General features: G+C 46.7%; 1 protein-coding gene across 1 annotated transcript in view; it reads left to right on the top strand.

Annotated features, from left to right (window-relative positions):
• The window catches only part of TMCC1 (transmembrane and coiled-coil domain family 1), a 467,271-nt gene that overhangs the window by 158,315 nt on the left and 292,965 nt on the right, over nt 1-15,991 (top strand). The window contains exon 2 of the mRNA XM_078661694.1: nt 1,812-1,872. The gene's annotated coding sequence lies outside the window, so the exon portion shown is untranslated. The remainder of the gene's footprint in view (nt 1-1,811; nt 1,873-15,991) is intronic.

Raw genomic sequence — 15,991 nt, 5'->3', positions numbered from 1 at the left:
CCAGTGCGAGGTTTACCCACACTAGCATGCCTTGCAGCCCCAGTAATGGGTGCCCAATTAAAGTGTGGCTGTGTTTGTATGTGCCCTCTAATTCTAACCTCTGTGTGTCTGGCATGAGTTGTTGAATGTGCATTTGATCATAAACAGTTACAGCATCCCCTCTCCCCCAACCACTGCCCGTCTACATACAGTGGATCCATTCTATGGAGGTTTCTCTTGTTCTTTAGGTTGCCATTATGACACAAGAACTTAAGCAGAAGCTCTTTCATGTTGCTCTAATCTCTCTCTACCACTCACCACACCTTTCAGCCCTGGCACATTCCCAAAGAAGTCATAGAAAGAAGCCCTAAATGTGACCTGAAAAGATAGAAGGATGCTCATTGTTTGTAGCTATTTTTCTTGTCTTGCTTTAAAATGGAATACACAAAGAAGATCCTGTCCATCGCCACCTTTTGGCCGTCTATTTACAAAGATAACATGCAAATAAATAGTAAGATGATTGGTTGGCGCCAACTCTTGAACATTGCATTTCATCTAATTACCTGTGGACAGCTACAATAATGGCCACACTGACTGTGTAGGGGAGGGATCTTCATAACCACAGTTGAACTCCTACCAGCTTGACCTACGTCAATCTGTGTGGTAATTCCTGTATTAGTTGATGAATGTCTTTGCTAGACTGGACTAAAGGCTGCAGTTCTGCCATGGCCTTGTTGCTGTACTGTCTGGAAGTGCTCCTTAGAGGAGACCCCCAGCAAGCTAATGTATATGAGAGAAGCTGCACAGAGCACACTGAAGCCCTGTCAGCTGAGGCAGTGCAGAGTGCATCAGTGATGGTAAAGTACAAGGAAACTGCCAGCAAACATGCTCTTTTATCAGGGAGTGATCTTTTTACAGTCTGACTTGACAGTGCAGCTGCCACCAGACAGTTATGTGAGAATCACCGGGCGGGGTTTTGGCTAGGCCCAGATTTTGGGAGTCAGGGAGTAGTCTGTTTCGGAGTACGTGTTTTGATTGGGCAGAAGCTGTGTGCTACCACAAAAAAGTGCTTGCCCTCCACCCAGCTGTGAGAATTTTATTTAGCAAGGTGCCTGATCTTGAACTTTTACAGGGGTACACACATATGCCATTGTAGTGCAATCAAAGGGTCTTAGATAACTAGATCATTTATGGTGTTTCCCAGGCAGCATTAGAGATGGCAAGAGTGTACTCATTAACGTACATGGATTTTTAGTTCTGGCTTGACAGGGCATTCATGACAGTGCTTTGCCAATACTTGTTGTTAATATGGGTGTCTCCTTTCATCCCAGTGCCCTAGTCTCTATCTGCATAGGTTTCAACCAGTCTTAGGCCTGTGTCCCAAGGAGTGTCCTTCAGATGCACCGCGGGCCTTCTCGCCAGGCTGTTCAAGGGCTAAGCAGTCGTTCCGTGCCTGGGCTACTGGAACCAGAGTTCAAACAATTGGGAAGATGAAGGTGGCTTGTGATTCTTAGGCCCAGCTAGTTTTGACGTTGAAATACCTCAGTTTGGAATGTGGGGTGGAGAGAGGGATGGCATGGCGTTTAGTAGCATGTTAAAGTAAAAGCGGCTCTTGAGAAAGGGGGGGACAGTAAATAATCTACCTTAAAGGAATAGATTTCAAGATGACCTTTGCTTTGTCGTTGCGTCTCTTTTTCCAATGGTAACTCGTACCGTAAGTAATTCTTTATCTTTATGTACCTTGTACATCCCATCTATAAGCGTGTGATGTAAACGGATTTGCAGAAGATCTTCATAAATACTAATAACTTATTTCACTTCTCTTCCTACAGTGGTGTTTTGAGGCGGTACTGAGCCGGATAAACCATGCCTGGCTGAGACTGTAACCTGCAGGCAAGTGTTGGCTTTACAGACCATATTCCAGTGCTTCTTGTTGCAGAAGAAATCACAATGATAAATAGAGATACCTGATAACAAAGGGATCGGTCACATGAGCCTTGGGGGTGCAGTATTTTATTACTTTTCATTAAATAGTTTTATTTCGGGATGTGCTGTGTTTTTTGTTGCAGAAGAAAATCCTTATTCATAAAGCAGATTACAAATGTGATTGCATGGGTCGTGTACTGTTGTTGTAAAAGGATATGTGTATTTGTTTTTCTAATGAACAAAATCTTCTTAAAGGGAAGTTATGGTTGTTTACTGAGACCACAAAATAACATTTTTGATTTAGGAAAAACATTGCAATTTATCAATTGTGCCAACTTTACTCTCTCCAGAGCACGAAGCATGATGCAACCAATGACGTCACGAATTTCATTACTAATCACATCAAGGCAATCACCATCACTTCTATTTTGAAAGGTTTTCTTGGTGAATTTCTTTGGTTGTGTTATGATGCGCTTAGAACCCTACTCGAAGTTTCATTGTGCGGATGAACACTTGTCTCTCTCTTCCCTCCCCCAGCGGTCGTAGTACATCCTTTGACCTGGCAACATCCCGCTGCCAGGCCTTGTGCTTCTGGCATATGGCCTTGGTCCATCAGTAGTGAACCTGAGCACAAATCATGGCTTTTGGCTACACCCACAAACCCTGTTCCACTGCCACCAAAGGGGTGTGGACCCAACCTCAGTGCTAGCAGTGTCCCTGCTCAAGCAGCCTGTAGAGCGCCATCTTTGTCTACACCCAGCTGACTTTGGACACCGGAAGTGGTCTTCAGCCTCTCCTGTCAGTTTCCCTACCACTAGAAACCGCTAGGCAAGATGGAAGATGATACATGGTAGAACCAGTTTTCTGGATCTCCCTACTACTTTTGCCTCTGTTGTCTGAAAAAAAAAAAAGACTAAAAAAACCAAGGATGCGCTGCCTTAAAAGAACGACCCGAAGGCGTATGAAGCAGCACAGAATATGAACCACCAACACAACATGCTTCAAAGTATTTGTCACAGGTATATAATATTTATTTGTGTGTGTGTGAACCTATGTATTTGTATTGTCAGAAGTGTGTCTTGGAGGCTGCGAGGACCATTAGAAGTTATTGGGCCATTTACCTCTGGTGTTCGGGGGATTCCATACTACATACCCTCAAAATGTTGCCAAATACCCATTATAGCATTGGCTGTCAAAACAGTGAGGCAGAGCAGTCCAGGGAAATGCTTTGGTCTAGGGCAATGCACAACCATGACACTCAGTAGATCAATGCCCACACACCGTTTATTTATTTATTTAAGAGAAGGTAAATACTACACACAATTTCAGTGTGATTAATCATTTGGAATCTCTATTAAAGGAAGCTTTCAAGAATAAACAAGGTGCAAGTCACACACCCTATAGTTTAGCGTAGGGTGAAACTGACTGGATCCCATACATGTTGTCTATTCCCATTATCAGCAAGGTAGCTTGTAACATTTGGTGATTTGCGTCCCTGCCGTCAAAAAAACAAATCCTTATCGACCAAGGTAGTCAATCATTGAATTGGAGGATGTGAAGTCTTTGGACTGGAAACTATGGGTAAGTGTTTAATAGTTATATCTGTGGGGTGGCGAGGGGCAAAGACATTATAAAAGAGACAAGACATGGCATGAAGGAGATTGAATGGTAACTCATTCAGGGAGAAATTTTGAGGAGGACTGCAAAAATTAAGGCCATCCACAAATGAAATATATCCAGTACCAGGGTTTTTTGTCTCTGCAAGAATATATGTTGTATTGGCTCATTTGGGACTGCTATTCTTTGTACAGAACTCCTCTGTATGACACTCCACTCTATGCTATCCCACTGTATGCCACTCCACGCCACCCTACTACGCGCCACTGTACTATGCACCATTCCTTTGAACCCTACTCCACGCCTCACCAGTCCATGCCACTCCATGCCACTACAGTCAATGCCACTATTCCACTCTGCCACTCCACTGTTCACCTGTGTGCCACTATAATATACCTCATTCCATTGTACGCTGCTACACTCTGCTGCACTCTACGCTAATCCACTTACGCTACTAAACTCAACCAGACTCCATTCCATGCCACTCCACTCTTTACCACTGTACACCATTCTACTGTACGGCACTCCACTACTTTCCACAAAATTCCACTGTACACTATTCCACTCTGTGCCACTCCACGCTACCTCACTACACTGTACGCTCCACTTTGCTCTATTCCACTCTACTGTACTCTACTGTAGACCACTGTACTCCACTGTACGCCACTGCACTCCATGACAATGCACTGTATGCTATTCCGATCTATGCTGCTCTGGTGTACGTCACTATAGTGTACTCCATTGTAAGCCACTGCACTCTGCACTGTTCCACTGTACTCTATTTCACTGTATGCTACTGTAATGTGTGCTATTCCACTGTATGCTACTCCAGTCTATGCCACACCACTGTGCAACACTCCACGCTATTCTACTGTATGCAACTGAACTGTACCTTACTCCACTCTATGCCACGTCACTCTACGCCACTCCACTGTACTCCATTACACTCTTTGCCAAGCCACTCTACGCATGCCACACTACGCCGCTCCACTGCACTCTAAGCCACGCTACTACACTCTACAATGCACATGTGGTGTGTGTGTGTGTTCCCAAATGTTGGGATGGTCCTCCAGGCGGGGGACTAAGAAAAACGGGGCGCCCCAAGACACGTTTCTCCCCTGAAATTTCCAATGGGAACTTCAGACACTGCTAAATTCAAAACGGCTGAACTAAATTTGGCAGAAAGCTAAATCTTGATGCAGAAACCGTGTTTTTTTGTGATTTGGGGTGATCCAGTCTAGGGCCTTTCCCTGGATCCCAGTGTTGAAGAGGCGGGTTATTAGGGTGCGATGGCATACGGTATCGAAGGCTGCAGAGAGGTCCAGGAGGATGAGGGCGGTTGTTTCTCCGTTGTCCATCAGGGTCCTGATGTCATCGGTGGCTGCGATGAGGGCGGTCTCGGTGCTGTGGTTGGCTCGAAATCCGGACTGGGATGGGTCGAGCGAGTTGTTAGCCTCGAGGAAAGCAGTCAGCTGTTTATTGACGGTCTTCTCGATGACTTTGGCCGGGAAGGGAAGAAGAGAGATGGGGCGGAAGTTCTTGAGGTCTTTGGGGTCCGCTGTGGGTTTCTTCAGAAGGGCGTTGATCTCTGCGTGCTTCCAGCTCTCAGGGAAGGCGGCTGACGTGAACGAGATGTTTATGACGTTCCGGAGGTGGGGTGCGATGATGCTGTCGGCTTTGTTGAAGATATGATGGGGGCATGGGTCAGAGGGGGAGCCGGAGTGGATGGAGTTCATGACGTTGGTGGTGTCTTCCGTGCTGATGGGGGTCCAGGCGCTGAGGGTGGTGGTGGGGGTCGTTGGTTCAGTGGCTGGAGGCGGAGTCTGGGGTCCGAAGTTGTTGTGTATATCTGCGATCTTTCGGTGGAAGAACGTGGCGAGGGAGTTGCAGAGTTCTTGTGACGGTGTGATGTCGTTGTTGCTGGCGCTGGGGTTGGAGAGCTCTTTGAAGATGTTGAAGAGTTCCTTGCTGTTGCGGGTGTTGTTGTCTAGTCGCTGTTTGAAAGATGTCCGTTTGGTGGTGCGGATCAGCTGGTGGTGTTCGCGGGTGGCGATCTTGAGGGCAGTCATGTTTTCTGTTGTTCGTTCGTGGCGCCAGGTTTTTTCAAGGGTTCGGCAGGATTTCTTTGATTCTTTGAGGGCGTCTGTGAACCATGGAGTTTTCCTGTTGCCGGTCATGCCTGGGGGGTTCTTCAGTGGTGCGAGGTCGTCGGCGCAGTTGGTGATCCACGGTGCGAAGTTGTTGGCTGCGTCGTTGGTGTCAGTGGTGTTGGCTGGCGGGTTCTGGCTCAGCGATGAGAGGAGCTGGTCTGTGGTGATTTTGTTCCAGCATCTACGGGGGATTTGTTGCGTGCGGTGGTGGGATGTATTCTTTTTGAAGGTGAAGTGGATGCATCTGTGGTCGGTCCAGTGTAGTCCGGTGGAGTGGCTGACTGAGACGTGGTTGCTGGCGGAGAAGATGGGATCGAGCGTGTGGTCAGCGATGTGGGTGGGGGTGTTCACCAGTTGCTTGAGTCGGAGGTTTGCAAGGTTGTCGAGCAGGGTGGTGGTGGTGTTGTCGCTGTTTTCCTCCAGGTGGGGGCAGGTTCGGAGGCAGGTGAATTTGCAAGCGTGCCAGGTGAAAGGTCCGTGGGTGCGCTTCGGGGTGGTTTGGTAGCAGGCGGGTGGTCGTCTGGTGTTGAGTGCGTGGAGGGCGTCGGAGTCGTATCTCAGTCGAGTTCCCTGGTTTCGGCGGGGGCCAGGGATTCTGGCGCTGGACGCGGTCCAGGCGCAGACGGGCGCAGAGCGGCTTGCCTTAGGCGCGCATTCGGTGCGCCAGCGGCACGGCCGCTGCGCAGCCTCCATATGAGGGGCTGTGGGAGGGAGGAGCAGCTGGGAGACGGGAGCGGGGTGGCGAATGGGAGCAGCGGGGGGCGGGGGCGCAGCGGCGGGAGAGACTGGCACGGAGGGAGAGCGGGAGGGGGAAGGGCACAGGCAGCAAAAACGGCGAGAAAAGCAGAGAAATTGAGAGGCAATAAGACAAAAAAGAAGCACACAGCAAAACGGGCACAGAGATAAAAACGGGGGAGAGGGGGCACAGGGGCACAACAGGGGGGAGCAAACGGCACAGGTGGGCACAGAAATCAAAACAGGGGAGAGGAGGCCCAGGGGGACAGCAGGGAGGAAAATGGCACAAGTGGTCCCAGAGAAGGAAAAACGGGGGAGAGGGGCACAGGGCAACAGGTGAGACCTAGGAGGGCTCACGGAGCAGTAGGCAGGCGGCAGGAGCCAGGCGACCGGGGGACAGCGTCACAGGAGGACCGTGTGGCGACTGGGGGGGGGGCGACCTACCTGCAGGCAGGGTCTCTTTTCATCTAACTCGCATATCACAGTTCACAGTACACTTGTCATTAACACGACAGTCTACTTACACTACTCACCAGCTGGAGGGATAACAATCTGAAGTGGAGCCTGTATCCTTGTACATTGTGGACCAAGGAAAGAGACACAACACTTGTGACTCTAAGCTCTTCAAACAAAAACAAGTTGCAACATCCAAGCCCAGGACTAGATAGCAGTGGTGGACGGCATTACTCGCGAATGGCAGGGGGGGGGGGTTGTGCCTGGGGGGGGGCGTGCATATTTAAAATAAAAAATAAACTTACCATTGCGCCGGGTCCTGTGTTTCCACTCCTGCTCTTCTCCATCTCTGACGGAAGACAAGCAAGGCCCCACTGACCAATCGCAATTCTGTAAAGCAGCGTTGTGATTGGTAGGCACCCAGGCTCCCCATTCCAATCACAATGCCGCAATGCAGCGTGGTGATTGGTAGGCACCCAGGCTCCATTGCAGCGTTGTGATTGGGTTTGAGCATCCTGGTTGGACGCTCAACAATGGAATGGGAGCCTGGGCTTGTTCTCCATGCAGGCTGTAATACAGCCTGCATGGAAAATGGGGAAAGTGCACATGGAAAACGGGGAAAGTGCGCGTTACTGGTTTGGGCAGCCGAGAGGGCCGACCAAATAGTCATTGCGCACTTAGGAGTGGGCAAACCACTCCTTCCCCTGCCGTGCTCTGAGAGCAGAGTAGTCCTACCCGCAAAGCAGCAGGAAGCATAAAATGATAACTCAGTTATTAAAATGTTATGCTTCTTCTTCGCACTCCTTATAAGCAGTGGGGCTACGCTCCTCTGCCATAGCGGAGGAGCCGCTAGTGCTAGATAGCACAACATGGGTATGCAGAGCATGTGAATCTGCAGCACTGCACTTTAAGCTGCTTACAATGTAAGTATAATTTTCCTTTTTTCTGTTTCTTTTGATGCTTCACCATGGGAGTGGGCTTAGGCACTTCCCATTTACATTCCTGTCATCTCTTTTCTGGGCTTCATAGGAAGGTGGCTTTTGCCCCCTCCTCCAACTTAAGAAGGCAGAACCTTGTGAGGCCCTGCAAAGAGAATCCGCCCTTCTGCAGCTCTCTCGTGCAAAGAACAGATCGGCTTCGTGTTCGTCTTAGAATCTAAATACAATGAATGTACATGCTATAAAGGAAAATATGCACTGAGAAACCAGTTGGTGGTTTCTGACTGCGCAGAGTAAAAATACCAGCATTATCTAGAAAAGATATGCACTATTGATGAATCTGTACAAGCTTTGACAAGCTTTGACAAACCCCTTAGAGAAGCAGAGTTGAGGTATTCCATTCTTTGTGAAGATCTTTGCAAAAGAAAAAAGTTAACAAAAAGCAGGGGGCATTAAAGATACATTTTCCATTTTAGCTCCCATAGTAAATTTGTCTTTCTGCCTCAGCAAAAATGGATGGCTGGATTTACACCTAAATTTGCATGAAAGAAGGACTTCTCTCAGAAAGCTTTTTTTTGTGTTGTGGTAAAAAAGGATTTAAAAAAGGTGTCTGATGGTCAGTCAGTCAAAAAGATTGTTTATTTAGACTATTGGTCTTTAAACAAGGACGAACATCCAAGCATTATACATATCAACGGTTTAAAATATCAGCTCCTATTAAAAACTTTATCAAACGAATAAAGTACTACAACTTTATTAAATATCCATCTAAAAGAAGTACAATCTAACTCACAATTATTTAAATTCCAAGTAATATTCGTTAAAACTGGTGTATTTTCCATACTAATGCTGCAACGTCTACTCTACACATTTTTAAGAACATTTTTAACTGCAAGTATAAACTTCCCTAATGCACATGCTACATCTAATGCGTGCATATCTAATAGCAGATCTCCTGCCTGTTCCCGATTCCTAACCTCGTATTTTCGGAAGATTGGAAGTAGCCTCAGTTTTCGTGCATCGAGTGCTTGTATTGTCAACGCTCCGTCCATCATTTCCTTTGGTTTTTCTTTGTTCGCCATAAGTTGGCAGGGTATGCTCAGACGTGAGTCCCTTGCTCACTTTGCCACTGGATTCAAGCAAGCCGGGCTGAAGACGGCTGAAATGCCAGAAACCGGTCCTCGGTAGCTTGTTTCCGGTCCAGGGAAGGCATGGCTTGGCAGTTCGGGCTGGACTGTTCCCATGAGGCACAGGGTCCGGCTGATTTGCATATGGCCATGTCTGAACTGGGGTGGCAGAGTGGGCTAAAGAACGGTGATGGATTAAACCCAGATCATTTGACTGGGGGTGAGTGCTTGTATTGTCAACGCTCCGTCCATCATTTCCTTTGGTTTTTCTTTGTTCGCCAGGAATTAGGTAGAGGCAGCAATTTTGTTTACAGATTTTCCTTCTTCAACATCCCATTTCCTCTAACCACTTAAAAATAGCAGCTCAGCACCATATAAAAACTGGGGGAAGGGGGTACCACAGCCCTATAGGCATTCAGGACCGGTCTATCCGTCATTTCTCCATAGCAAGCATTACATTTCCTCAGGCCACTAACCGAGGTTAGGGCCCTATTTCTTAGTGCATCCAGATGAACTTTCCACCTCATAGAGTTCTCAAACCAAATTCCTAAATATTTATACTCATTTACCTTCCCCAATTTTATGGAGTTTAAGACCCAGTTGAAAGTCTTCCTCTTTTTGCCGAAGCGGAGAAACTTTGATTTTTCCAAGTTTACTATTAATTTCTTTCGGCTACAGTAATCCCCAAACTCTTCGAGCTTTCTCTGCAGACCTGTCTCAGTTTGGTCCATATTCACCAAATCCTCTGCGTAAAGTAAGCAGGCGATGTTTCCTGTCTATTTTTGGACTGGCCCCCATCACCGATCTTAAAGTGGCGGGCAAGTCTGCTATAAATAAAGAAAATAGTAACTGGGCTAGCACACACCCCTGCCTAGGCCCATTTTCAATCAAAATCTTCCGTGCCAACGTTCCCTCTGAATCGAGAATAATTGTATTGTATTGTATTGTAACTGAATTTGTAATGCGCACAGCTACCCACATGGGGTCTCCCGGCGCCAGCAAAAAGGTAGTAGTGGTAAGGTCAGGCAATCATCACTGAGGGAAAAGCAAAGTATTAAGCTTTTTACGAAATTTCGTAAGAGAAGGCTCGAGTTTTAGTGGGGCAGGAAGAGAATTCCACAGTCTAGGGGCAAGACAGGAGAAAGAACGACCGCCCATTCTTGCCAGTTTGAAACGTGGAATCGAAAAATTCCCTTGAGACGAGGATCTGAGGAGGCGGGGGGGAGAGTAGGGTTGGACAAGGGACTGGAGGTAGGCTGGGGCTAGCCCCTGCTTGATCTTATGCGTGAAGCAGAGGGCCTTAAATTTGACTCTGCTTTCAATGCTGAGCCAATGTAGATCTTTAAGATAGGGGGAGATGGGGGATCTCCAAGGAACTTTGCAAAGTAGACGAGCGGCCGAGTTCTGGACAAGCTGGAGTTTCCTTTGAGACTCCGCCGTGGCTCCAAGGTAAAGTACATTACCGTAGTCCAGGCGCGAGATGACTAAAGCGTAGACTACAGTGCGCCTTGTCGAGTCCGGAAGCATCCAGAGGATTTTGCGAAGCCACCCTAGAATGGAAAAACAGGTGGCTGCCACTTTGAGTACTTGGTGCCGCATAGTTAGTGACTCATCCAAAACAAAGCCAAGGTTCCGTACCTGCGTAACAGGCAGGGGCAGTGGGCCGATTTCTGGTGGCCAATGTTGAGGGCCCCAGAAATGTTTGTTTGCCTAGGATGACCACCTCCGTCTTGTCTCCATTCAATTTTAGGAGATTGGTCTGCATCCACTCCGCCACTCGGCTAAGCCCTAGTTTAAGAGCAGACGGGGTGCACGCCTTAGCCGGGGAGAGAGAGAAGATGATTTGAGTGTCGTCTGCATCTGAGTAAAGGGAAAGACCAGAGTCTTCCACAATGCTTGCCAGGGGCCTCACATAGATGTTAAAGAGCATAGGGCTCAGTGAGGACCCCTGGGGCACCCCATGCGCAGACGATCGAACAGAGGAGACAGAGTTAGAGGAGAAGACCTGGAATGAGCGACTGCTCAGAAAGGAAGAAAGCCAGGCCAATGCAGAGCCAGTCACCCCGGCCGTCTTCAATGTTTTCAGAAGAACATGGTGTGAAACCGTGTCGAAGGCGGCGCTTAAGTCTAAAAGAATAAGTGCAGAGGTTTCACCCTATCGAGGCGGGAACGCAGGTTCTCAGTAACCCCCAAGAGGGTGGTTTCTGTTGAAAAATGGGTACGAAACCCAGATTGAGACGGATGTAAGAAGCCTGTGGCCTCGATGTGGGAGGTAAGGTGGATATTAATATGCCTCTCCAGAATCCTTGAAAACATTGCCAGCAGGGAAATGGGGCGATAGTTGGAGTATGTCTTGGGATCAGCACCTGTTTTTTTTAAAAGTGGGATCACCATGGCTCTTTTCCAATCGTCAGGGACAATAGATTCTCGTAGTGAGGAATTCAGAAGCTCTTGAATGACCAGGAGCAGGTCAGGAGAGAGCTGTCGGAGAATGGCAATAGGAATTGGGTCAAGGGGAGAGCCTGAATTTACCTTTGCCATGCAATCGCAAAGCGAGGTCTGATGGAACTGAGGCCATTCTGAGATATATGCCACCGCGGGTAAAGGGCCAGGTATATCAGGGGTGGAAAGATCATGCATTGTCCCGAGGGAAGTCGAGGTGAGTGATATATATAGATAATGTCGACTTTAGAGATGAAGAAATCGGCGATTTCATTGCATTGGGTTTCCCCCAAAGCCGGTGGGGTGGGGGAGGTATTTGAACCTGCTAGCTTTTTCACCATTGACAATAAAGCTTTCGGCCGGCTAGTGGCGCTATTGATAGACTCTGAGACATAAGAGGCTTTCGCTTCTCTACAGGCTCGATGGTATTGCCTAAGTGCAGAACGATAAAATAATTTATCGTGTAGGGTGTATGTCTTTCTCCAAGATCTTTCCTGCTGTTTACATTTAGACTTCAAAATTTTCAGATCGTCCGTGAACCATGGAGCTGGAGGGAGGTGGGGAATGGGACGTCTGGAACTTAATGGTAGATGATAATTAATATTGGTTGACAGCCGTGTAGAGACTTCCTGGTTCAGTGAATTACACATTAAGTTGAAGTTAGGGTGGCTGGCAAGTAGTGTTGCGTTGAACGCAGGAATATTTAGTTTGGACCAAACTCTGTAACTGCTTATAGTGGCAGGAAGGGACTCTTTCCTAGTACTCTCTGCAATCAGACTGAAAAAGATAGCAAAGTGGTCTGACCATTCGAGAGGAAGAGCAGGGGTACTACAGTCAAGTGATATGTTTGAGATGACTGGGTCAAGTAGGTGGCCAGTCTGATGAGTCGGTCCCAGATTACGGAGTATTAAATTAATAGCCTCACAATCAGATGATAAAAACATACTACTTAAGTTATTTTGGGTGTCTTCCAAGTGGAGGTTTAAGTCCCCCAAGATCGTAAAATTAGCTGACTTCAGTGCAAGCAGGGCTACTCGTTCAGCAAATGATGATAGCCATCGGGTGGGTTTATCGGGGGGACGATAGATAAGTATTCCCGAAAGAGTCAGTTGGGAGGAGACTGCGAGTTTAAATAAAGCAGCTTCGCAGTCGGGGAATGGAAGAGCTTGAAAATAATCGCTATCCCGCCACCTTTCCCCGTGTCCCTGTGTTGTCGGACAATAACATAACTGGTGGGTAGAGCACCGGCCACATCTGGCCTGAACTGGCATGAAGCCAAGTTTCGGTCAAGAACAGTGCATCTGGCTGGGCAGAGGACAAGAGATCAAAAATAGGATCTTTGTTTCTTGGCAAGGATCGGCAGTTAATACTCCAAAACTTGTAGGGTGAAGTCAGAGGCACTGTGGACATAGTTTCTTGACTGAAGGGGAAATTACAATGAGAGCATTTAGCCAGGTCGCTTACTAATAGATCGAGAGGGGGACAGGTAGGAGAATTACCTCTGAGCCCAATAACCTGGGCCCAATTCAGACTATGCAGCCCTTGTATTACTGATATGAGCACCTTGAGGCTATCTAAGACCCCTAGCATTTCCCAAAGCCGTTCTCGATCCACCAGGTCGAGTGCGGCCTGGACGTCTACAAAACAGTTATCTGATGGGAAATGAAGAGCTACATTTTAGAGATATCTTGGCTGTTGAACTTAAGTTTTGCCACTCTTGTGTTACATTTTCATGAAAATTAGTGGCTGATGAATTGCTAGAATTATTTTCTTCTGCCATTTTGAAGTTCTCTTATATGTTAATTTTGTTTGTAAAATGCATTTCAAAGAGCCGAGGAAGGCATAATAACTAAAGGGAGGTGAACGTTTGTGAAGTGTGGTTGCACTATTTTATTTATGCAGGCATTCGTGTACATTTTGTACAATTACTCAGTTTAAAATGATAAATTGTGAGTAAATTAATTACACAAAGGCATCACCAGGAGCGACTGGGGCTGGAGATGTCAGACTTCCAGGAGGGTGTGGAATCCTTTGTGAAATCCAGGACCGTCTGCTTTTAGTCCAAATGTCCGAGGAGGCCCATGGAGGTAGTACTGCGTCTACATTTTCACTGTCAGGCCCTCAATGCAGAGTAGTGAGGGAATAGGTAAAATGGAGTGGAATGGATCACATGTCCTCCCCTTTCTGAATGCCATGCACTTTTATCGTCATATTTAATGAGGGTCCTGCATCTCCTAGTTGGTCCTTGTGTACATGGGAGCATCTAAGCACAGGACTCGCCTGTGACATACAATCTCTGTGGGAGCTATCTGCTTCTGCATCACACTCCTCTCCAGAGGGCGGCTTTGGCACTCTGCCAGCGCTCACGCACTCAAGTTTTGTGCACATAGCAATCTCTTCAGAAGTTTGTTTTCTTTTTCTTTGTAAGATTTGAGATGACTGACTACCTTTTCCTGTGTTCATTCTGTTGTTGTTTGTTCATTTGTGAAAAGTATTTTTATTCATAAGTATTAGATGGCATAAACCGAACAGAGTATATTTCTCCATTGCAATAAAAGCAGAACATTTCTTAGTTTTACATTAACATTTAGAAGTGTTTTCATTCAATATGTAAACACTGCCTATTTAATGTTCGAGTCCAGAAGAACAGTAAGCACTGTACAAAAGCACATTTGTTTTCCAGATGTGTCCCTCGTGTACTGCTGTTGCGCTCTCTCACCTGTGTGCTTGTCTCCCACACCCTCAGTATTGTGTTCGGCCACGTGTGCTTCTCGCAAAAGCTCCCCATTACTCTTTCTCGCCCATGTTGCTTCCTACCCGCCCTCCATATTGCTTACCCCACCTGTGCCTTTCGCGTTGCTTCTGCCCCCGCGTTGCTCCACCTGCCATGCTTCTTTCCTCACCTGCACCCTTCGTGTTGCTTCGGACCCTCCCTCCCTGCCTAAAAAAATGCTTTTGTGCTACATTTATTTTATTTACCAATCCAACTCGGATCAGTAAATATATATATAAAAAAAAATAATAAAGCCATTGCGAAACCTATTGGCTTTACCAATGCTTGTTGTTGAGTTTGTCACTTGAATTAAGGGTTTGGGAACCGCTAATGCCACTATGCCAAAAATGTAATTGGACGTAGGTGCAATATTCATCTTCTTCACTTGTACTCTCTCCCAAACGTGCTAACCCCGGAGGCTTCAATCTCACGACGTCCATCAATGTTTTCTGCAATAAATGTTTTGTAGTGAGTGCCTCTGACCAGGTCTGTTAATCGTCATTTAACTAGTATGCCTAAATATTTCAAGTTATTTGTGACACTCTGGAGCAGGTATGAACACCTGCCTCTTCCCTCATGTTAACTTTGAGAGGCAATACTTTACTCTTAACCCATTTAATTGAGTATTTGAAGAATTCCAGAAAGTCTGTGATAGCAGGTAATGGCATTGGGATCGATTGAGTAGGATTTAAAAGCATAAGTAAGCTATAATCTGTGTGTAGAAATCATTTCTGTTGGGCAGGCCTGTAACTATCCCTCCCGCCTCATCATTTTGCCATATATTTGTTGTTTTGACATATATCTGCTGCCAAAGCCAAGACCGTGCAATCAAGCATTTTCCAGCAGAAACTTCTCCTCCAGAGTCTGTGTATTTTGATCTGTACAGTTATTTATGTATTTGAGGTAGGATGCAAACTCTTAGGTTGTGTGTATGTAAGGGGCCTCCTTGCCCTCCCATTGCTGGAATGGCAGATAATTCTCTTTGGTGCAGCTGTTTTTTTAGTCAAACGACCAACTTTGTCACTTGGCTGGTAGTGTCTTTAGGACATCCTCCCAAACTAGGGTGTCTTGGTACTAATTAGCTCATGAACCATCTTACCCCTTATGAAAAGGGAAGATCCAGGTCTTCAGCAGTTTACGAAACTTTGGTTGGATTTTTGATGGCTATAAATTGGCTTGAAATTCAGTTTTATAGCTGTGGCAGCAGAGAAAGCTCTGCCACAACGTGTTTTTTGGTGAAATCTAGACGTCACCAAGCAGAATTATTTTTGTCCTCAGCAAATGGTTCAGACATTACCAATGAAAAGGATTTGCAGTGAGGATAGAAAATATGAAAAAAACGCTTTCTGCACCAGACACCTTGATATGACCGGCTTCTTTCCTTCACCGGCAGACAGTGTAGCGAGGCCATGGCAGATGAGATGTAATCTCAGGGGCAGAGTTTCAGGGCGAGCCTTGTAATGTAATTATGGATTAAATTTAACCTGTGATCTGATAGGTTTGTAAATCGAGGTAGGCAAAGTTACAGTAATCAAGCCGTGCTGACACGAAGACAGTCAGGATCTGAACCATATGTGGAAAGAAGAGGTGGAGAACACAACGCAGAAAATGAAGTAGGAAAAGGCAGGATTTAACCACAGGGGTCAGAGAGGAGTCAATTCTGATGCCTACATTTTCTACTTAGAGGACTAGTGATGCAGGAGGAGCAAAGGCAGTTGGCCTAAAAGAATGTTCCCAGGGAAGGTCTCAATGGGCAAAGGATTTCGGTCTTGTCACTATTACGTGTCAAATCATTGGTGCTCATCCCTTGTTGACCTTTAGAGAAGCACTGGTAGAGTTGAGGGGTGTGGG

The sequence above is a fragment of the Lissotriton helveticus genome, chromosome 9 (genome assembly GCF_964261635.1).
Source record: "Lissotriton helveticus chromosome 9, aLisHel1.1, whole genome shotgun sequence".
In the NCBI taxonomy this organism is placed as follows: Eukaryota; Metazoa; Chordata; class Amphibia; order Caudata; family Salamandridae; genus Lissotriton; species Lissotriton helveticus.
Note: the sequence above shows the minus strand (reverse complement) of the source record. Positions and strands in the feature narration are given on the sequence as shown.